This window comes from Telopea speciosissima, chromosome 1, assembly GCF_018873765.1.
Source record: "Telopea speciosissima isolate NSW1024214 ecotype Mountain lineage chromosome 1, Tspe_v1, whole genome shotgun sequence".
In the NCBI taxonomy this organism is placed as follows: Eukaryota; Viridiplantae; Streptophyta; class Magnoliopsida; order Proteales; family Proteaceae; genus Telopea; species Telopea speciosissima.
Window position 1 is genome coordinate 58730734 of NC_057916.1, and position 23719 is coordinate 58754452.

A 23719-nucleotide genomic window follows, 5' to 3' on the forward strand; every position below is an offset into this window, starting at 1 on the left:
CCCCCTTTTGATGGATTTGATGAATCTCGAATTTCTTCAGTGTTTGGGGTTTTTTGGGATGGTCAGGTTGGGGCTTTGTTTGGTTTTATCAGGTGACTCTGTTTTCTAGTATCGCTTCCTAAACAATCTCATGGAAGCAGCGTTTAAAGAATCGGCTGATCGGATCAGGAATCCGGAGTCACAGATCCTGATGATACGGTAAGGCCTTTTTTTTTTTTTTTTTTTTTCCCTGATAGAACATAAAAATCGTAGGAATATTCTTTGGATCGATTCTATGTTTAATTTTTTTCCAAATCGATTCACTGACTTCGTTAAGCATTTGAAACCCTGATGGGATTCCTTACGTTCCGATTCTGTATTTTAAAACCCTGATGGAAAGTTTTGAGAAACCTTATTTATCGTGGTTTTTACCTAAGAACGAGAACATTGTTTGGATACGTAGACCATTAAAATACATTCTTGATTTAGATTCTTTGCGTTCTTTTTTAGCATTTCAACGAGCATTTCATGAGTGGTAATGTTCTTTTTCAAAAACACCAAAACTTTGTAAACAGAAGTCATTGTTCATGAAATGCTTTAAATGTGGAAAAGTAATGTAAGGATTTTAAAATTAAGAATTCATTTTAATTGGACATGTTTATAATTTTGTTCAACACCTGCTTGCTCCCTTTGAAAGACACCCTTGATGTTTAATACCGATTTTTTAAGTACATTAGAATCCATCCTATATCTATATGAGAGTTTACACTCGTTTTGGAATAGGGGATGAATTCTTGTGGATTCTAAAAATTACATATAAAGTTGAAAGATTTTGAGGAGTCGAATTCTTAAGAATTTGGATTTCGTAATTTTTCGTGTGTTTGGTTTCTCGGAACACGGTTCCGTGTTGGATTATAAGAATCCACAAGAATCCACAAGAATCAAACTCTCTGTGGTGTAATTTTTAGAATTTATAAGCTAAAACGAGTCTAGGTTTTTGCGCCTTCATATATATAGGATGGATTCTAGTGAATTCAAAAAATCGGGATTAAACATCAAGTCGATTGCTAAGGTTTTTCAACCATCTCGTTTTCTTCTCCAGCCTGGTTGCAAATCAATTCGACTCCATTGGAGTCCATGAACCCATCTTCTCTTCGTGTATTTTCCACTCCTTTTTCATGCTTTCGTCGACCTACTCTTATCGTTCTCTCAGTCCCAAGGTTGGTTCCAACAAGAACTTTTCCTTGCTTGTTTAGTTCGAATACCGTTTCCTCGACGACCTTAAACCCCAACCCTTTCAATAGAAAGGTGTACTCGTCTGTCAAGGTGGAAATGGTGATCGCCAAAGGTAAATCGGAGGTGCATGTCTTTGATACAAAGGTTGATCCCTCGGTCTCTCTCGCTAAGTATGCCTAAGATTTATCAGAGAAATTCGTGAGAGAGAGGGGCTTTCACTGTGGTTGTATCCGGAGGTTCTCTCATCAAAAGTATTGAGGAAATTAAAAAGTTGACTCTGCATTTTGTTGTGTTCTGTATATTTATTTTTAAATACTTTTTGAAAATCGGATTCCAGGAAATTAAGTGAACCACCTTATGTTGATTCGATTGAGTGATGATTCTGACAGTAATTACAAACTCGCCTATGATGAATTTCTGTCCAAGGAATGGGTGTTTCATTACTTAATCAAAGTTTCCATGTTTGTAGCTGACACTTTTGCTTTCTGAAACAATGGTAAGGATAAATGAATTTCTAGACCTTGGTTGGAACTAATACAGAGAGAATTAGGTTCATGTCCTTTATTGTAATTTTAACTTTGAATAATGAAATTTTGTGGTTTTGACATAGAGAATCTAAAAAGGGGCCTAACTATTTAACATGGTATTGTGATTCTGCATGAGTTCATTTTGTATCCTGGATTCTCTGTTGATCTTTCATGTACGTTTGTGAAAGACGCATAGAGATATCAAATGCAACAACAGTTTAGGTTCATGTCTTTTAAGCACTTTGATTCCTTTCCCAATTACCTCAAACTAAGCACTGTGGCTCTTCCCCCTAATTGCCACCCAAGTTTTTTTTGGTCTTTGGCTCGTCCTTTGAATGCCAGAAATTCGTACCATATCCATTATTCAAACTGGGGATACATTTACTTTAAATTTTTATAATGAATGTAATGTTTTTCTTTTTCTTTTAAAATATGCTCAAGTTTTAATGTGTTGTTTTCTTGACAAGTTCTATTTGTTTTTGCTTAAAGACTCCAGATGTGATTTCTTTTGTTTATCTACTTCTTTTCCCCACCCCATTTGTTAGAATTGTCCTTATTTATTTAGCTTTTCTTTGCAAATCTGATATTTGACCGAATATTTGTTACCATCCTATATCAAAGTTTTTGTTCTAATCTTCTATTCTTGCCACTCATTTATCTCAACATCCCATCTCAGTGACAGATTTTGCATATCAAATTTTTTGCTTTCTTTTTCTATTCGTTGCTTAACATTCTATTCCATAAAGAATTGCTGGTGTTGTAGCCATGCTATGTCCAGTCGATCACACAGGGTGTCAGCACTCTGAAGTACCTGACCTCTCTTCTTTATCTATGTTGTTGCACTTCTATGAGTTCTATCGGCAACACCGTATCCATGTTTTCACTTTATGGGTAATTAAACTAAGATATATAAAATGTTTTCTTTGGGCTTCTCATGTTCTTCACTTTTGCCTACAATCAACTTTCATGTATATATTTAAAAGGAGGAAGGAGGAAGGAGGAAGGAGGAGAAAAAGAGAAGGCTACCTTTTGAAACCCCCCAGTGCCAAACTAGGTCTTTTATGGTCTCATTAGTCATAACCATATTATAGCAAAATACACCAAGTATCCCCTCCCATCTTAACTAACTCATCAATTATTAATGCATGAAGTTAATTCATGTAAGTTGATATATCTACTTGGGACTCCTATTTCTTTCATTACTGTGAGAATACAAGAACCTTAGAAAACCAGTAGAGAACAAGAGTGACAGAGAAGAGAGGAAGAAGAAGATAGGAGTCGATGGAGAAGAAAGGGCTAGACTATAGATAATAAATACTATCGTACCATCACTACTGTTTATATTTATATAAACCCAAAAACAGAATTATAATATAAATTGGACTCTTAGCTATCTAAGCCTAAGACCAAACCATAATAGGAAACTAAAATCAAGCCTAATTACCATAAGAAAAGGAAACTAACAAACTTAGCTAGAAACATAATCCTATGGTGCTGAGGTCCAAACCAATCACCCTCCCTGTAGGGTTACACTTAATGCCCTCCCAATCTCCTCCAAAGCAAACTTTACCAATCCATGAAGAGAGAATCTCTGTTGTGTCCTTCAAAATCTTGCCTTTGAATTGAAGTAGTACAGTTTTGTCTGTCTCTGAACAAACTGGGGTTTGTGCAACTGTTTGAGTCAGGTTTCTGGGAATAAAACAGAGAATTGAAAAAAGAAGGCAAACTTGAAAACCCATTTCAGATTCAGCATTTTGGGAAGTGGGTTTTGATCTGCTTTGACAATTTTTTTGAAAAATATATGAGATTTCTAACCTGCTAATGGGTTCTGGCTAGTGAGAACTCTACTGGAAGATGAAAAGCTGAAAAAGGGAATTTCTGTGTTTGTTTTTTTGCTTAGGGTGGAAGGTATGATGATGGAAACCTAGTGGGGAAGAGATTAAGAATTATATTATGGTCTGAAACAGAGGTTCACTCTTGACATCAGCTCAAATTAGTTTTATGTTTCTGTTTTATATTGATTTGGTCACTGGTTTACTACTTTATAGTATACATAGTAACAAGTTGCAGTGTGATGGTGAAACTAAGAATTGCTTGCTTAATTTATATCAGCTTGCTCACTGATTTACTACTTTATAGTGTAATTTGTTTGGCACTTGTGTGGCTTCCTTGAATATGCTTAGAGCCCATGTTCCTAGTCTTTGTTTCTTTGTATGGGATTTTTTATGTTCAATTACCAATTTGAAGCCATTTTGATCTCCCAATAAGGTTTAGTTTTTACTATTTTCAAGTCATTTTGTATGGAAATTTATTGAACTTATTTTAGGCTTAGCTTTAGTTTCTGTATTGTCTGCTAAGATGAAGATTTTGGTGGTATTCCATAGCAGGGTTGTTGTTGCTCTATCTTTTTTATCAAAAAATAAAATAAAATCTTTGGACTGATCTGCTACACAACCTCCATTAAGCCTAAAACTTGAAATATGACCAGATGACCTGGGTAAATTTGTAGCAAAATCAGTCCCAAGTTTTTTAAAAAAACTAGCAGCAACCATCTTTCTCTAGCCCTACCTGCCCCTAAATTTTGGATTGATCTGCCACACAACAGGCATTAGGACCATAAGGAAGGCCTCCCTATGTAAACTTGCAGCAAAACTAGTCCCAAGTTATTTTTTTTTATAAAAATGACAGCATAAATTTTGCAACAAGGAAGCATGCTCTCAGCCAGCTTCAATATGCTCTCCCTCCCTTCTTGACTTGTTATTACTGTCCAGCAAGAAGAACACAACAACTTTAGTTATCAAATATGATTAAGTAATATACTATCAGTCTTAGAATGTCATGTCCTCTTAGTTAGTGGTTCTATTTATTGTTGATTAAAGTCCAAGCTCCACTTGATGGGTCTTTAGTTCAAATTGGTAGAGCACTTGGAACATGAGCATGTTTCAAGGATGGTGGTTCAAATCCACTAAGACCCTTTTTATTCAACTGTTCATAGTATAGTCAGTTATGACACCAATCTATACAAGAACCCAAATTTAATGGCATCTTTGAAATTGGACAAAAATTTTATATGTATGTACTTAAATTAAATGGATATGGATTTTTTTACTATATGTAGAGATCTCTGTTGTTTAAAAATGCCCGTGCTTTCTTTTTTAAATGTATGGATATGTTGTATAACAAAACAAGGTTAAAATATTTTTTCAAACAAAATTCAAATAGAATCTAACTGATAGACTCAGGGTAACCAAACAGAAGGATTCCACCTGACAGTTTGGATTCCACCTGACAGACCCAGGGTAACCAAACAGGTTTTTTATTCGAATCCAAAGCCACATGAGCCAGATTCTTAAGAAGCTGATCCAATTTAAGAATCTGACTCATCTGACACTTTTAACCAAACACAACCTTGGAGTGCCCCCATAGAAGGCTCTTTCCTAACTCTTTCTTGTTAACCAAAAAAATATTTGATGTTTACAACATTGCCCCACTTAAACAAACTAGCATCCTTTCCTTTGGAAATGTCCTAAATATATTTGATGGGTTTTCCCTAAATACCCCTTCCTTTGCCCAAGGATTTTTTTATCAGCTCCATTTAGATGGTTGACATGTGTATGTGATTGATCCAATGGTCAGTTTTGAGATTAATTTTTTTTTTTTCCACTTTTGGATTTCAATTTTTCAGTTTTTTTACTTTTTCCTCTCATTTTCTCTTTTCTTTCACGATCTGAGATCTTCCAACAAAGGTTTTGTTAGAGATGCAACAACTGTGATTTGAGTGCTGACAAACCACATCGCTCACAGTCCTCCCGTGGCAGGAGCTGGAGCGTCTAGCACCCACCTACTATCATGCCACCTGGATAGGAGAACATCCAACGGCCAAAATCAGTAGCACCCACTTTAACCCATTTGGCTCCCCTTTGTCCTCTCTCACCGACCCGTTCCCGATTTGGATTTTGAAACCAAATAATGAAATCCAAATCCATTACGTTCCTCTTTCATTTCCCCCCCTCCCCCTTTCTTTTCTCTCTCCATTATCTTCTTGACCTCGCGACGAACCCTAGCAGTGGCGAACGTCGAACCAAGTCAAGAGCTGCCATTTTTAATGGCGTACGGCAACGAACATCGAACCCTAGCAGCGGCAAATCGAAACAGAGCTCTCACCTCATCTCGTTGAGTGACAAACCCTATTACAGAGCGACAAATCCTATTCCAGAGCGACAAACCTCATCTCCATTGGTTGAGTAAACGGCAACGAGCGGCGAGCGGTTGCGAGTGGCGGCGAAAGGTTCTTCACAAAGGTATTCCATTTTCTTCTCTGGACCTGACTTCTTCTGATCAAGCTTGAGATCTCTTTCTTCCGTCTATTCTTCTTTCTATTTAATCTTCGTCTTATTTCATCTCTTTTGGTTCCACTCTAGTTGGATACCCTGTTTTTCTGTGAAGTTTCAACTTGCTTCTTTGATAAATTAGTCAGAAATTTGATGGTTATACTTCTTGGTAACATTTTCTCTGTGTAAAACCGCTGTACCTAAATCACTCATGGTTCATGCTTCATGCTTCATGCCTCCAATCTGGTAATTCCATCGCCATGTAATTTTGTAATATAGTAGTGTTGTTGTGAATTACTATTGGCTGTTGTACTATTGATCTCGATTGTAATTAGAACTGTTGTACTTGGCATATAATTGGGTATCTTACATGCATTTCTGATACTGCCTTGTAGAAGATTAATTGTTTGTAGGGCCTATTTGGTTGTACATCAGTAGTAGCCTTGTAGAAGATTTTTCCGGTAGCAGCAGCTTAGTAGTCCAGTTTCTAGTTTTTGGTTTTGTAACTTGATTTTTATTTCTGTTCATGTTCTAGAAGCTTGTTAATAGTTCTATAGAGCTTTCTTCAATTGCCATCGATGAGGTCAGTCTTATTTCCATCCCCAGCTGATGCACTATTTTTTGGCCAGTTTTCGGCAACCTGCAACTCTTTATTTATCTTCCAATCATGTTTTATTTAGCTTGAAATGTTACCCATAATCTTTGTTCACCTCTCCTCATAGTCCCTACCAGTGAACTTTTTGTTTCAACTCTGATTTCATACCCATCTCATTTTCTTGCTCTGTTTTTGGCTGCAAGGTATCTTTAGTCATTTTAAACCCATTATTCTTTGTTCTCTGAATGATTAGTTCGTGAACTGTTGTATTCCTTCTAGATGTAATGATCAAAAAGCATGATCAATTTGAATGTATTTTGCAATTTTCTTAAATTAGATGGGTGGAGATAGTGATTAGGATCCTATGGCTGTATGCGAGGATTGTACAAGTCATTGCTTCATAGCAATGGCAAGTACACCCAAGAATAATGGATGAAATTATTACAAGTGCTTCATCCATGGATTTGTCATGTGGGTGGAACATCTGCTCATGTGTACATGTGGTAAAGGACAATGCAAGGTAAGGTACTCAAAGAAGCGATCGTTTTGGTGCTGCCCAACATCGATGTGGGTAAGATCATGAAACCAATTGTGAATATTATTTGTGGTTCATTTGTAATGATTAGTCTATATATATATATATATATATTGTTTTTGGAATAAGTTTGTTTAACTTGCATACAGGATGACAACCATGGATGTGGAATATTCAAGTGGATTGAACACAACTCGTTGGCAGAGGATGGGGGCCCTACCTTTTCAACAGAAGATACGGGAAGTTCATCTCACATTGGGAGGACTGTAGACTTGGCTACAGAATCAAAGCAAAGAAAATCCACTGAATTTGTTGAAGGATACGTGCGTGGACAACTTAAAGCATTGACGGATGTCCTTGATCTTCTAAAAGGAGTGGACATAAACAAATAGTTAACCAATACTGACAGATGTCCTTGGTTTGGTGGGAAGATTAACAATGTGGCAAAATCTTATATCTATATTTCATTTTCTCTTATAGCATGTATAAAGACAATGTAGTCATTATGTTGCAATTCTCACCCTAGCATGTATAAGGACAATGTAGTTTTGTAATTGTAATCAACTAATCATCTGAATGATAAGTGACTTTGTATTTGGACATTGGTGTGTAAGTGTGTGTAAACTTGACATTCCTAGACCAGGTTTTGTTCTCTAGACTTGTTTAAGCAAGAAAAACAGCAGGTTGGGGGCAGAGGTGATGTCAATATTGCTATTGCAGCATGATAAGGTCCTTTTTGTCATTGGATATTGTATGCTCATCTCCTATGTTTCGGTGCCATCATTGCTACCTCCTTTCCCTCCTTCCACATTGGACATCAGCAAGGTAGCATCAGAAATGCATGTAAGATTAATGTCATCATATAAAGAAATCCCATCAGCAACCCATGCATGTAAGTACAAAGTCAAAGAAAAGATAAAACAAAAAATGAACCAGGAACAAAAGGCTCTACAGCTGTTAAGCCTTGGTATTACACCTGAAGTTGAAAACACCCCTGAGGATGTAATCCTAAATTTCACGTATGGGAAAAGTCAGCCATAGAAGCAAAGGCCTATTAACCTTTTAGTCATTGTTTTGAAACTTTATTCTAACTTTCAGATCAGACCTCAAGCATTTCTTAGCAGGTGAGAAGCTCTAACCATGCTATAGATTCAAGCTATAAGCCTATAACAACCTAGACAAACCATTACTATTTCCACCCTTAACCCTTATCTCATTGTCCGTTACTATCTTCTTGAAAACTGCCACTTATCAAACCTTTTCAATTAAAGCTAAATTATCATATACATCAACTCCAACCCCAAACCATAACCGCTTCCACCAAGAAAATTTGTGCCAAAGAGTGCTCAAAATCCACAGATCAAAATCCTTTAAAAGTTGAGCTGGATTTTATCCTTTTAATGGTAGATAAAAAGATAATATGACCGAAATCTGACAACCTTCATAAGCCATTTGCCCCTATTCTTATGTTGAATAATATTGGCCAATCCTCCTACCACAAGCCTTCGGTACTAAAAACATCCAGCCAATAAAATAAACAATAAGACCTCTGCTCCTGTGGAATCTCCTCTTCCAATGGACTTAAGTTTACTCCTACTGATTCTCAAGTCTGATAGACCAACATACACCAAAAGGGCATTCCCTAATGAAAATCTAATCTCTGCTCTTGTGGAATCTCCAATCCAATGATAGTTTCTAGACAGCTTTGTCACTGAACAAGATTCTAATGGGTCTAACATATTAATTAAAAAAATAATATCAACATGGCTTAAACAGAATAATCAAGCTCACATTCGGAACTAGGAATCAAAATCAAAAAACTAGATGGGATATTGAATGATAAATCAAAATACAGTTACTGTTTCAGAGACCTTAAGTTGTTACATCTGAAAAGAGAACAATTTTGTAACAATGCTAAACTGATAAAGAGAACAATTTTGTAACCATCCAGAAATCTGAAAACCATGTTTAACCATCCATGAAACAGCTGGATGTCCTTGCACCTAATCTCTTGGAACCAAGTTTCTCTTTAATTTTTTCATCCCTTTTGACATTCCATTTCTTTGACATGTTTTTAACTTGGAATTAAATGCTAGAGTTAGTTCAATTATAAAAGCAACTATCATAAAACTCAAAGTTATGATTAATGAATGCATTGAAGACATGATTTATAAATTCCTATCTTTCTATTTACTATCTAATGCATTCTAGATTCAACAAAAAATAAAAGGAGGGGGGGGGGGGGGGAGGAAAGTAAACCTGTTAAGCAATATACCCAATTTAGATAATATATAAACTTTAGATTCCCCTTGCCAACTTCACATTCCACTAATTCCCTTCCTGCATTTCATTAGACATTACACTCAATTTAGATAATATATAAACTCATATTGTTAAGATATGAATTCAAATTCTAAGGAAAACTTGCAACATATCTACAAAACTTTATGTTCCATTTTCTTCTTCGCTTGGAGCATGATGGAGCACTGATGTTGAGCCTTGAGAGGAGTACATCGAAGGTTGTGAATAACCAATATGTCCCTGCACAAAAAAATGTAATAATGTAATTAAGATGGGAAAGATAGAAACATGTATAAAGAAATGTTATTTTATTTCATATATTATACTATGAATGGTGTCGCAAAACAAGATGTGGTCTCCAAACCATTCCAAGATGGAGCCAGTCCCACTGGATAGGAAGTTGCATTTGCTTGACTTTGATGAGCACCTTGGGAATGGGAATTAGGAGTGTTCACTTTTTTCTTTGTAGTCTTCTGCATTTCAACCCTAGACTTCATTCTTTTTTCACAGTGGCTTTTCTCTTTCTTTTTCAGTCCTTTGTTCTCTAATTGTCCAATGTGACTCTCACCACTTTCATCTAGATCCCCCTCATTGCACTGAAGATTTTGAAGTTGTTTACTCAACTCATGGGTATTTTTGTGAGCCAAAGTGTATCCCTCAGCTGAAGTCAATGCTTACGAAACTAATTTAACATACAAAGGGCCAAGAATACTATAGCACTATGTATAATCCAGATGAATATCTTCCTCAACTATTTTCACTTCATTATCTTTCACCTCAATATTCATTACTGTCCTAGTCCATCTCCTCAAAACATATGATTCAGGAATCATCTTGATATCTATTCTATCTAAAATTTTGATAGCATGGCAACATAGAATGTCATATGTCTCAGATTTCCTACAATTGTAAACAATCATAGGCTCAAATGGGTTACATACGACATGACGACATGAAATTCTTCAACTACACCAGCCACTACAATTACATACTCACGACGGACACTACTCTCATTGCTCAGTTTAATGTAGCAATCTCCAATCACATTGAACTCCTTTTGGAATACATAAAAAATTTTAGGAGTGTAAACTTCTGCTGCTTGTCTAAGTAGTGGATGACTATACTGCCTTGGCCTTGTAATTTTATTTCTTGCCTCATATTCTGCTTTGATCTCATTGTGATGTTTGTCATTTACCACCCTTTCAAAATGTTTAAAAAATTACGGAATGTCCAAACTGGATCTTAGATAGTTCTTTAAACTCCCATTTAAACTTTCACTGAGTTGCATACTCCTAGGGGTGTCAATGGGTCGGGTTGGGCCGGGCCTGCCTAAACCCTGACCCTGACCCTAGAGCCCTTAACCTAAACCCTGACCCTGACCCGACCCTGTCAGGGTTTTCCCTAACCCGGCCCGGCCCGACCAGACCCTAATAGGGTCGGGCAGGGTCGGGTTGGCCCTGATTGACCCTGTCTTGACCCTGTTTTGACCTTGATTGATATATATCAAAGAATATATCTAAAAAAAACCTGAGAAATTCTTTAAAGAAGAAGAATAAGAGGGGAAGAAGAGAAAGGGAGAGAGGGACTTGTAAATTTAAATAAAATAATTCACATACATCTATAAAAATTCATAATAAAAATATTAGGGATAGGATTCTTTAAAATAGAATTCTAGAATTGACTACTAATAGCAGATCTTAATGGGTTCAAACAGTAATCAAAAGTGCATCAAAAACACCAACAGTTTTCAGCAAATAATATGAAGATAGTAATTTGAAACAGAAAATCAAATCTGATTTTAAAATAGAGTAGAACTGGAAATCAGACTTGGAATCACAGATGCAATCAATGAAGAAATTGAAATTGCAACAAGTAGGGTATTCACAAGAAGAGAATAGAAAACAAAACACTGACCAGATTTGATGGTGAACAGAATGAAGAAGAATGGAAGAGAAGTAAAAGAATATAGACCAAGCATCTCTCCTGGAACTAGATTGGAATCCCACTGATCCTCAGCATCTCACAACAATATTCTGAATCACACAGAATTAGAAGAAGGCAAAGCCAATCTTATTCAATAATCAAAACTGTGTAGGTTATGAGCTTCATGAACATTACCAGGACTCTATATTTATATGTATGCATTCAGTTGGTGAGCCACTTCAGAAAATATCTTGATCACTTGATCTAGAGCTAAATTTTGAGGTTTCAAAGACTACAGAACCAGAATGATTTTCCTTATCAGGTAACCAGAATAATTTTCACTATCCCTTTCATACAATATATTTAGCTATCTAAAAACTGTTAAGAATCAGCATAAACTATAACACAAGTGGTAGGCAACAAATGATGCCAAAGGGTTGGAAAAGGCATTCAAAATTCTCGATCTCAAGCAGATCATTCACCTCTTACAGATACGTTTTGGATATTTTGGAAAATTTTTCCATTGATTCCTCAAACAAATAGCTATTCATCTGTTAATACAACCCACCCATTTGACTTAAAAAAAAATAACCACTGTCGATTCCCAGCGAAAACGCCCACCACCCCTGTTTTTGCAGTACCAGCCAGAGATGGAAAGGAGGCAAATCGATCTCCAGGAACTGCAAACGCAGCTGACTTGAATCAGATCGGCAAGACCTAACCTCTCCAGAATTAAATCGAAAAGATCTTTGTGAAGCAATGACCAGTCACACTTCCTTTTCTTATGAAGATTTACTCTTTCTACTTCCATGGTTAAATGGGGAAGAACACAGAACTGAAACAGGTGCAAAAGAAGGGAAAGAGCGAAATGTGAATCGCTTTTAGGTTTCGAAGGGTTTTGAGTTTTTTTTTTATTATTTTTTGTTAGTATAAAGAAGAATATAATATTTATAAATATCTATATATCTATATATTGTATATATGAAAGTATATATATAAACTTATAAACAATTCAGGGTCGGGTCGGGACGGGCCGGACTCAACCCGAGGCCTAAACCCGAGCCCGACCCTACCCGACCTTGCCAGGGTCAAGCTATTTCTAAACCCTAACCCGCCCTTCGGGTTGAAAAATCAGGGTCGGGTCCGGGCCGAGCTCAGGGCGGGTTCGGGCGGGTTCGGGCCGAGCGGGCTTTATTGACACCCCTACATACTCCTTATACTTATGATGAAGGTCTTATTCATATAGCAATTAGCCCATTGATGTCTTAGCCCATAGATCCGACTTAACCATGATCCATCATTCATTTCATAATCAATACGCAACTTCTCCCATGGCTTTTCAAATTCTACTTCATCATTGTACTGAAACATACATACCTTAAAATCACTTAAAACCTTGAACCATCCCTCATCAAATGACCTAGGTGCTTGATTCCATTCCGCATAATGTGCCACGTACGCAATCCATGCCATGTCTTAGACAACACTTCTTGGATTGCCTTGGCTATTGCAACATCCTGATCGGTAAAAATTGTTATGGGTTTTTTTATTCCCATGTGTTTCAAGGAATGTCTTGAACAACCAATTGAATGAATCAGCAGCCTCATCATACAATAATGCAGCACCAAAAATTACAACTCCCCTGTGATGATTGAATCCAGCAAACACACCAAATGGCCTATATTCTTTGTTAGTGCCAAATGTAGTGTCAAACGTAACCACATCACCAAACAATGCATAGTCTATAATCATCCTTGGATCAGTCCAAAATATATTTGCAATCTTTTCATCGCTATCCAACTGCAATGAGTATACGAAAGAAGAATTTGCCCTGGTTTGTTTCTCAAAGTACCTTAACAAACTCGCAGCTTCACCGTAAACTAAGTCTCGTTGCCGTTTGGTCCGGAGATAATTCTTTTGGTCTTGTTTGGTGTGCCCAAGGTTTTCTATGTCACCTGCCTATCTACCCATGTAATCAAATATCGCTTTGGGTCTAAGACCTGAATCATCAGCCAAATCAATCCCAGAAGCATGTGTCTCTGAAATTTTCCTTTGTGACCTCATCATGTACGAGGTAGCCGGAGTGTGAAGATCATGATTATGTTCTTCAATAAAATCATGACACCAATATTGTCAATTATCCATTATTTTAATTTCCATCTGTGCATGACAATTGGTTCTTTTTTTTGCTCGAGGATTTTTTGTTTTTGACACTTGTAAGTCAATTTTCTTCAATCCTTGTTTACTACAAGCAAACCTCTTCGAAGTTATTATTGACTTGTTTGACTTGCTCTGTTGTCCATATTCTTTCCTGATATTGAAACCCATCCTTCCCCCATAAAAGAGATACGCCTCTTCGTCTATTTTAAAAATCATGCCCACCTTAGGGACATTCTAAAGATCTTCAGCATTCACATTGCTCATCTTTAACTAATGTACACAATAAAAAAACTGCAATATTGTAACTAACAAAATCTGATAAAAATGCAAGCATCATATAAAGAAGAAAGTTCTCCATTACTATAGGAGTGCAATACAATAAAAAAGACAGGTTACAATTAATATGTTATGCCCACGTGTCAAGATAAACCCTAAAATGTACAGATGAGAAGAACTTGTTATGTACCCATTCTTCTTAGTAAACATCCTCTACTCTACAATTGACCATTGAAATTCAACTGTATTTTTTATTTGGCAGGTGCTACCTCTAATGCGACATTAAATTGGGACACTGTTCTAATAAAATGTTATAGGTTGCTACCCTATTTTGAATTAGGGGCTACCAACTTCATTGGAACCTTCTGTTGACAACAGAGAGGTTAGTGTCACACTTCTTTTCTTTTTAACCTTTATTGTCTTTTATACTTTAAATGAAATTACCTTGTACAACTTTTTGTCATACAAGGACCAGTTGGGGAAATGCTTCTTTGCCTTTCTATGCTTCCTGTCTAGTTGTGAACAATCTTCTTCAAAGGCTAATTTAGACTTTTAGGATGAAGCATATAACTCTCTTCTTAAGCTGTTGTGATTACACCAAACACACCCTCTAATCAGGTGAGCTGTAAGGATGTGCATGTAGTGCAAACAGGTCTCAGAAGGTTTTCCATGGCCCAATACTCAAAATCACGAGCATACAATATGTATTTGTTTATCCAAGACCATTGCAATGCTAAAAACAGAATGGAAGATGGCACCAGACACCTGACACTCCTTGCTGAGACAAATAATGGTGCATTATTCACATAAAATGGATAATCTGCAATGGTGTGCTTACACAGGTACAGGAAAATCAGTATAAATTAGGTACAATGGTTTTATAGAGACAAAATGTTAACAAAGAAGTGTAACCACTGTTTGAGTTAAAATAAAACTGCAAGCGTACGGGTCAATCGTAGCTACGGGTCGAACACGAGGAGATATACCCCACTTTATTTAACTAACTTAAAAGTAATGCAAAGTGAACCAAATTAAAGTGTTAGGACTCATAAGCATCTAACAAAATTAAGGGATTAAATTGACGTCCTAACACATGAGCATCTAACCTATCAGACTAATGCAAATTGAAAGGAATAAAAATATAGCCACACATAATAACCACATAAAAAGGAATAAGGGAATAAAAGTGCATCCACAAACCACAACCCTATTAAAAAAAAATAAAAGAAATAGAGGGAGAAGAAGAAGAAGATAGAGAGAGATAGAGGAGAGCGAGAATGAGATTAAGGGTTTAGAGAATGAGATACCTTGATGTGCTTGAATACTTAAATAAACTCACCATGGCTTCCTCTTCTAAATCTCCATGTCTTGTCATCAACATAGGAACTTAGACTAGGAAGCTTTAAACTAAAACTATTACAACCATTAAACTAGACTTATGAAATCAAAATTAAGAACTTGAAATCAAAACTAAGAACTTAAGCCAAAAATAGGAAAAGAAGAAAAAATTTCACTAAGTGAATGAAGTAAAAATTACACTAAAAAACTGAATTAAAATTGAACTAAAAATTAATTAAAAACTGAACTAAAAAACTAACTTCTTACAACCTAAAGGGCAAGGGGTATTTATACGGGAAGAGAGGAGAAGAGAGAAGGGGGAAGTGTATGAGAAATATTCCCTAAGAAAAGAGAATATTCTCTTCTCCTTCCTCTTTTACAATGCTTGAATCCTAAGAAAAAAGAAAAAAATAGAAAGAAGAAGAAGAAGATTATTTACATAGACCTTCTATTTTTAGAAAAGTAAATTTCTAATTTAACTTGTGCTTCTTTTTCTTTGTAGATATCTTCTCAAGCAATAAAATCAAAGCATCTTTGATTTTTCAACCTTCCATAGATGAGAAAATATTTTTCAAAATAAATCTATCCCAAGTAGAGTTCCAGAAGTGCCCTTGAGAAGTTGAAGGAGAGAGAGAGTAAGGGTGATGACTAGGATTCCTTCAAGAATAAATAAAATATCCATTCTGTCCTTCAGAAAATGTGGAGCATGGGGTGCTTATATAGGTCTCATCATTGTGTTCCTTGCAAAAATCACACAAAATAGACCCAAATTTCATCCAATTCGAGTTGGAGAGCCCAAGATATCTCAAGTTGAAGTTGGACTGTCCAAAGCCTTCCAAATGGAATCTTTCGGGTACAGTAAAGTAACTTCTGATAATTGCATTAAGGCCCTTAAAATCCGACCTTCCGTTTCACTTTGTCCCCATTCGACTGTCAATAATTATAAATAAACCCCTACGGACCATTTTCACGCGTCGTTACAAACGGCCAATAACTTCTTCGTTTCAACTCGGAATTAAGTGCCGTTTGAACCATTGCGAAGCTGACTCGATGGGCTATGCATCCATTTACACTTTTAAAAAGCTTAAAAACATCTCCTTAGCATCATCTCCTTCATTTTCACAAGAATTCACCTAAACCCTGAAAAGCACAAGAAAGCACCGAGTAACTCTGTCCAATGTGGTAAAATGTATAATTTATGCCCTAAAATTTCATACATAAATGTGCTCATCAGATTCCCCCACACTTGAACGTTACTTGTCCTCAAGTAAAGCAAAAACAAAAACTAACCTAGAATGCAGAAAATCCTAACTCACTTTCGTAGGAATCACGGTTGCACTTAGCATGTGCAACAAGCCTTTAAACCCCTAGGTTACCCCTAGTGGACGAGTTGTGTCTCGTGGGTGTTTACAGTGAATATACACCCAAAATTCAATTATAAATAAATGCTACAAATTTTAATCATGGCATAAGTAGGACAGTGCACATAATCCCAAAAAGTGTTCAACTAAAGATCAAGGAGCCAAAGGTTCCCCCACACTTGAATTTTATCACCCCACATCAATTCAAGTAATAAGCATGCATCAAGATTAAGGGATTTCCTTATATTTTCTGCACACTACTCACCTTCAAGTAAACCACTCATAATATCAATGGAACCATAGACTTAGGCTTTGAGTATTTTTTACCATACTTTCTTTTTCAGGCATTAAGGCAAAAGCTTTTTTTTCTTTCTTAACAACATACTCTTTTTCTACTCCACTACTGTTCCCTGAATGACATGGTGGAGCATACACCAGACACCCAAATACTTGGTAGCTTCGCTTTTTGCATATATCCATAAGACATTGAGACATTGATGCAAGAGTTTTTTTTTTTTTTTTTTGAGTTTCCTTTCAAGGAATTTCGATCAAGTCACCCTGCTTCATGAGGCATAGTGCCCTGTCTAGTCCCAAGGAATTCCACTTTCTTTTCTGTTCCTTTTTTTTTTTTTTTTTTTTTTTTTTTTTTTTTTTTTTTTTTTTTTTTTCATTCACTTCCACTTTCATGCCTTGCCTTGCCACAAACAAATTGGTCTCAACTACTAGCCAAAAGATCAAAGGGTCCATAAAACACATAGAGTAATCTAGCCATCAAATGAAATAGTACTCATATTTTCCAATTCAATCCCCATCACCGGATACAAACTAATTACAGTCTTTGAAAAGGGATTTCTTTATTATTTCGTATGTTAGGACACCTAATTCCCTCTTTCTCTCGTTTTGCAATCAAAGAAATGTATGCACATAACCAAACTACTGCCACAATCAAAATTTACCAATTAAACCCAATATCCCCCCCACACTTAATTCATGCAGTGTCCTCAATGCATGCATAAAAGAAAGAATAAGGATAAGGGAGGAGATGAAGGGACTTACCAGATATAATCAACAAAGAGGATCATGAAGAGTCATGAGCTCTACAAAAAGTGCTAGGAGCAGCAATAGAAATCTCAATCCATGGCCAGTAAATGGAGAAATAGCTTCAGAATCAGAAAACACTCGACTATGAATTTTAGTAAAGCGAGAAATAGTACGGAAGTTAAGCACAACTGAGAAATATCCAATAGAAAAATCTGTCCTCATGGGATAGTGAAAAATGAAGGCAATAAAACTCAGGCCATAAATCCTCCCATTCTCTCCCGTTTGCAATGTAGAACACATGTCATTATTGTAAAAATCAATCAAGAATGGATCACAATAAGCATAAAAAGGATTATGAATAACCTCATCAACATAATCATAAAAAATGGGAGGTTTACTCAAATCAATCCTAGCAATAAAACTATCCGCTCTTTGCAGAACTTGGTTTGCTAAATAAGGATCATGGAAATATGCTTGAAACGCATCTTGACTAACATTGTCCTCCTCAATAAAATCATCAAACCTAGGAAGTTTGGACAAATCAACAAACGGGACAATGAAATCCTCAAAATGACAATTATCTAAATTTTCCAAAGAGAGAGGGGGAGATCGAATTTCCTGGCTTTCTATGTTATCATGAAAATCTAATTCTAAATCAATAAATTCACTAGGCTCACTAAAATCAGAAATTTCAGGCAAAAGGTGGACTTCCCCAGGTAGCTCATCAAACCTCGCTTCACTAATATCCTGAGGAGACTCAATCTCAACAAATAAATCATTATGAAAAGCAGCTTGTTGGGAATGACTCTCATTAACCTCAAACTGGTGTGGTAGAGTTTCAATATCATTAAACTGGGGATGGGGCGGTTCAAGCTAACTAGGTAATGTACCTGTTTCCTCCTCTTGCACCATGGTTATCAGTTGAGAGAGTTGTTTCTCCATGGTATTTTGGCTTGTTGTGAGAAGGTCTATATATTTTTCAAGCTCACTCAGTCTGGCCTCCTCACCCATGTTCTGAAATTCAGGGGGTTGGTGGTATGGTTCAAGGAGAGGTGGCTCATTGAGATTCAATGGAGGGTTGGGCATTGGAGGACCATACTGACCATGATATTGAAAATTGGGTGGTCCATCTTGGTTATTCCATTGATCCCACGAGAAATAGGGATGATCACTCCACCCGTGATTGTAAGTGCCAAAAGAATTGTATTGAAATTGAGGACTCACATTCTCATCACCATTGCTACCCACATAAATATTAGGGCATCCTTCCATAACATGGATAGTCTGGGGATGTGACCAATCAAAATTTTTCGAAAGCCCATAGTTGGGTTGGGGAGAAAAATTATACTGGGGTGGTGCAAAATTGTTCTCTATCTCACTACTTTTGGCTTCCCTAACCTGTTTAAACATTTCCTCCAAAATCATGGTTGCCTTAGCATAGGTCCATCTTTCCCCCAAAGTCTTATAAGGAAGTGTATCTCCCATTATTTTAAATTAACCACCTATCCCAAATTGAGGTCTCCCATAAAAAAAAATTTAAAGAAAAATAAAATACTAGAAAAAAAAATACTAAAAACAAGAGGGAGCTCAAGGTAGGTAGTGCATCTATCCCTCAGAAATCGAAACAATGGTTCCAAAGCTGTAAGGTTGCCATATAGGTTGACAGCAAGGGAACCCGTATAGTCTTCACAAGCCACCTACGGGCGACTCCAAATGGATTCTGATGTAGGGTGGAGGACTACTATACGTTTATGTTTTCAACGCTCTCACTATGTCGCTTTCCTGTTATCAACAGTGATCACCTCCAAAGATAAGTCACATGCCAATCCAAACCACCCAACGAATCAAGGGGCACCAAGATTGGCTGGGTTTCGGCATATGAAGGACTTTAGATTGGGCGCACACTATTGAAACAGAAAAGAAACAAGAGGAGGTTTTCAAATTTTTTTTTTAAAAAAAAAAAGAAAGAGGAGAAAGAGAAGAAACTAAAGCATTTCGAATTACTTAAAAATCCGTCAATAATCTCCCCGGCAACGACGCCAAAAACTTGTTTGAGTTAAAATAAAACCGCAAGTGTACGGGTCAATCGTAGCTACGGGTCGAACACGAGGAGATATACGCCACTTTATTTAACTAACTTAAAATTAATGCAAAGTGAACCAAATTAAAGTGTTAAATTAAACTAATTAAATTAATAAAAATTAATGCATCCTAACTCATAAGCATCTAACAAAATTAAGGGATTAAATTGACGTCCTAACACATGAGCATCTAACCTATCAGACTAACGCAAATTGAAAGGAATAAAAATACAGCCACACATAATAACCACATAAAAAGGAATAAGGGAATAAAAGTGCATCCACAAACCACAACCCTATAAAAAAAAAAAAAAGAAATAGAGGGAGAAGAAGAAGAAGATAGAGAGAGATAGAGGAGAGCGAGAATGAGATTAAGGGTTTAGAGAATGAGATACCTTGATGTGCTTGAATACTTAAATAAACTCACCATGGCTTCCTCTTTTAAATCTCCATGTCTTGTCATCAACATAGGAACTTAGACTAGGAAGCTTTAAACTAAAACTATTACAACCATTAAACTAGACTTATGAAATCAAAATTAAGAACTTGAAATCAAAACTAAGAACTTAAGCCAAAAATAGGAAAAGAAGAGACAATTTCACTAAGTGAATGAAGTAAAAATTACACTAAAAAACTGAATTAAAATTGAACTAAAAATTAATTAAAAACTGAACTAAAAAACTAACTTCTTACAACCCAAAGGGCAAGGGGTATTTATAGGGGAAGAGAGGAGAAGAGAGAAGGGGGAAGTGTATGAGAAATATTCCCTAAGAAAAGAGAATATTCTCTTCTCCTTCCTCTTTTACAATGCCTTGAATCCTAAGAAAAAAAGAAAAAAATAGAAAGAAGAAGAAGAGAAGATTATTTACATAGACCTTCTATTTTTAGAAAAGTAAATTTCTAATTCTAACTTGTGCTTCTTTTTCTTTGTAGATATCTTCTCCAAGCAATAAAATCAAAGCATCTTTGATTTTTCAACCTTCCATAGATGAGAAAATATATTTCAAAATAAATCTATCCCAAGTAGAGTTCCAGAAGTGCCCTTGAGAAGTTGAAGGAGAGAGAGAGTAAGGGTGATGACTAGGATTCCTTCAAGAATAAATAAAATACCCATTCTGTCCTTCAGAAAACGTGGAGCATGGGGTGCTTATATAGGTCTCATCATTGTGTTCCTTGCGAAAAATCACACAAAATAGACCCAAATTTCATCCAATTCGAAGTTGGAGAGCCCAAGATATCTCAAGTTGAAGTTGGACTGTCCAGAGCCTTCCAAATGGAATCTTTCGGATACAGTAAAGTAACTTCTGATAATTGCATTAAGGCCCCTAAAATCCGACCTTCCGCTTCACTTTGTCCCCATTCGACTGTCAATAATTATAAATAAACCCCTACAGACCATTTTCACGCGTCGTTACGAAAACGGCCATAACTTCTTCGTTTCAACTCGGAATTAAGTGCCGTTTGAACCATTGCGAAGCTGACTCGATGGGCTATGCATCCATTTACACTTTTAAAAAGCTTAAAAACATCTCCTTAGCATCATCTCCTTCATTTTCACAAGAATTCACCTAAACCCTGAAAAGCACAAGAAAGCACCGAGTAACTCTGTCCAATGTGGTAAAATGTATAATTTATGCCCTAAAATTTCACACATAAATGTGCTCATCAACCACCAAATTTCGGACTAATTTATCAAAGGATATATTAAAGAAGCAAGTTGAAACTTCATAGAAAAATAGGATATCCACCTAGAGTGGAACCAAAAGAGATGAAATAAGAAGAAGATTAAATAGAAAGAAGAATAGACGGAAGAAGGAGATCTCAAGCATGATCAGAAGAAGTCAGGTCCAGAGAAGAAAATGAATACCTCTGTGAAGAACCTTTCGCCGCCACTCGCCGCCGCTCGTCGCTCACCGCCGTTTGCTCAACCAGTGGAGATGAGGTTTGTTGCTCAACCAGATGAGGTGAGAGCTCTGTTTCGATTTGCCGTTGCTAGGGTTCAATGTTCATCGTCGTACGCCGTTAAAAATTGCAGCTCTTGACCTGGTTCAACGTTCGCCACTGCTAGGGTTGGTCGCGAGGTCAAGAAGATAATGGAGAGAGAAAAGAAAGAGGGGAAGATGAAAGGGGGAAAATGAAAGAGGCACGTAATGGATCTGGGTATCATTATTTGGTTTCAAAATTCAAATCTGGAATGGGTCGGGTGAGAGAGGACGAAGGGGAGCCAAATGGGTTAAAGTGGGTTCTACAGATTTTGGCCATTGGATGTTCTCCTATCCAGGTGGCATGATCGTAGGTGTGTGCTGGACGCTCCAACTCCCGCCACGACAGGACAGGAGCCAAATCCCGCATATGTTTTATAGCTTTCTTGGTTTCTCCCGCTCTTTGCAATTTCTTTTCCTTTTATTGTGAGATCGAAATGGCGAGAACGAAACAAACAACAAGAAAATCCATCAGAGTAAAAGCTCCCCGTAAGCAGCTCGCAACCAAGGCAGCTCGTAAGTCTGCCCTAGCAACCGAAGGAGTGAAGAAGCCCCACCGATTCAGGCCGGGAACAGTGGCGCTTCGTGAGATAAGAAAGTATCAGAAGAGTACTGAGATTTTGATCCGAAAACTGCCTTTTCAGCGTCTGATTCATGAAATGGTTGATGTTTTGGGTTCCTTAGCTTGTAGGTTTAGGGTTGGAACTAGTTGGTGTATCTACGAAGCAAATTATGAGCAATGAAAATGTCTTGTTTTCTACCTAAATTTTCTCTTGGTGCCTATTTTATTTCTCCTCTGTTCTTTATAAATGGGTTGTCTGGATATTTGAGAAATAGGGATTTGGAGATGATTTTGGGTACTTTGTTCTTCTTCTTTTGATGCATTTTTCGATTGGTTTTGAAATGAAGTATTTCAGCATTTAATGAAGCAAATTCGCTAGTGGGTTTCTGCAGATGCCCATTTGTGGCTGTAATGTTGAAATGACTAGGGTTTCGGGTCTCTCATCTTCTGAGTTTAGAGTTTGGGATTGTGGGTGCATTTGTTAGTAAATCATTAGCAATCAATGTGTAGTTTAAACAGATTTCTATCTTATTTCCTTCTGGTTCCATTTTAAAATCCTCTTCTGCTTCCTGCCTTCTGGTTCCAATTTTTTTTTTCTCTTGATTTTTAAAATGGTTCTCATTGATTGGTTGCTACATGAATTGCTTCAATGTTTTACTGGATTTGAATCTGGTACTAGTAGTTCGCTGATTGGTACTACGCTAGTTTATGAGTTGCAGGTTTTTTTTTTCTTGCAAGGGCAATTTTTGTTACATGAAAACCAAGAAATTAACAACCCCACCAACCCAAAATACCCAGCAACTGATCTTCCCCTTTTTCAAACCCTAAACGATTTGGGGAAGATGAGTTGCAGGTATTTTTTTTTTCTTGAAAGGGCATTTTTGTAGCTTTACCTCTTGATTTTAACAGTGTTAGTCATGAACTGATGGAATGGATGTATTTGTTAGTGTTTGTAAACCTCAGGGGGGTGTGCAGAATTATCCAAAACTGGGGGGTAAAATTATATTTTCGAAAAACCTCAGGGGTGGTATATGTAAATTATCCTTTTTTAAAAAAAAAAATCAGCAAACCATACTAAAATATGCATGAATGTGCTAAAAGCAGCAGTTGTCTACTCAAAGAAGCATAATAATCCAGATAAATACTCGCTCAGTTTTTTTTGGTAGAAATACTTGCTCAGTTGGGTACTGAAAAGAACTATTAACCAAAAAGGCAAGCAATTCAAATCAAAATAAAATGGTTAGAATAGGTAATAACATGAACCTATGTCCCCACACAAAACAGACTTTTTTACTGTTGAGAAAAAGAATTCCAAATTGATTCTAAGTACAAGCTAGCAACTCTTATTAATGCAACGGTAATGGGGGATCTAAGCACTGGTTTTGTTAAAATTGGAAGAAGATAATACTGAATTGCTTGCTTGATTTACAATGATAGTGCTACTTAAATAGCACAAATACAAGAGAATATCACATGTGATAATGGAGGGAT

At 36.6% G+C, this 23719-nt stretch overlaps 1 long non-coding RNA gene across 1 annotated transcript; it reads left to right on the forward strand.

Annotated features, from left to right (window-relative positions):
- Positions 1-29: 29 nt before the first annotated feature.
- On the forward strand, positions 30-22314 carry LOC122648971. The gene is made up of 5 exons (XR_006331152.1): positions 30-41; positions 558-562; positions 1425-1435; positions 21520-21524; positions 22098-22314. It is a non-coding gene; the product is annotated as an uncharacterized LOC122648971 (long non-coding RNA).
- The last annotated feature ends 1405 nt before the right edge of the window (positions 22315-23719 follow it).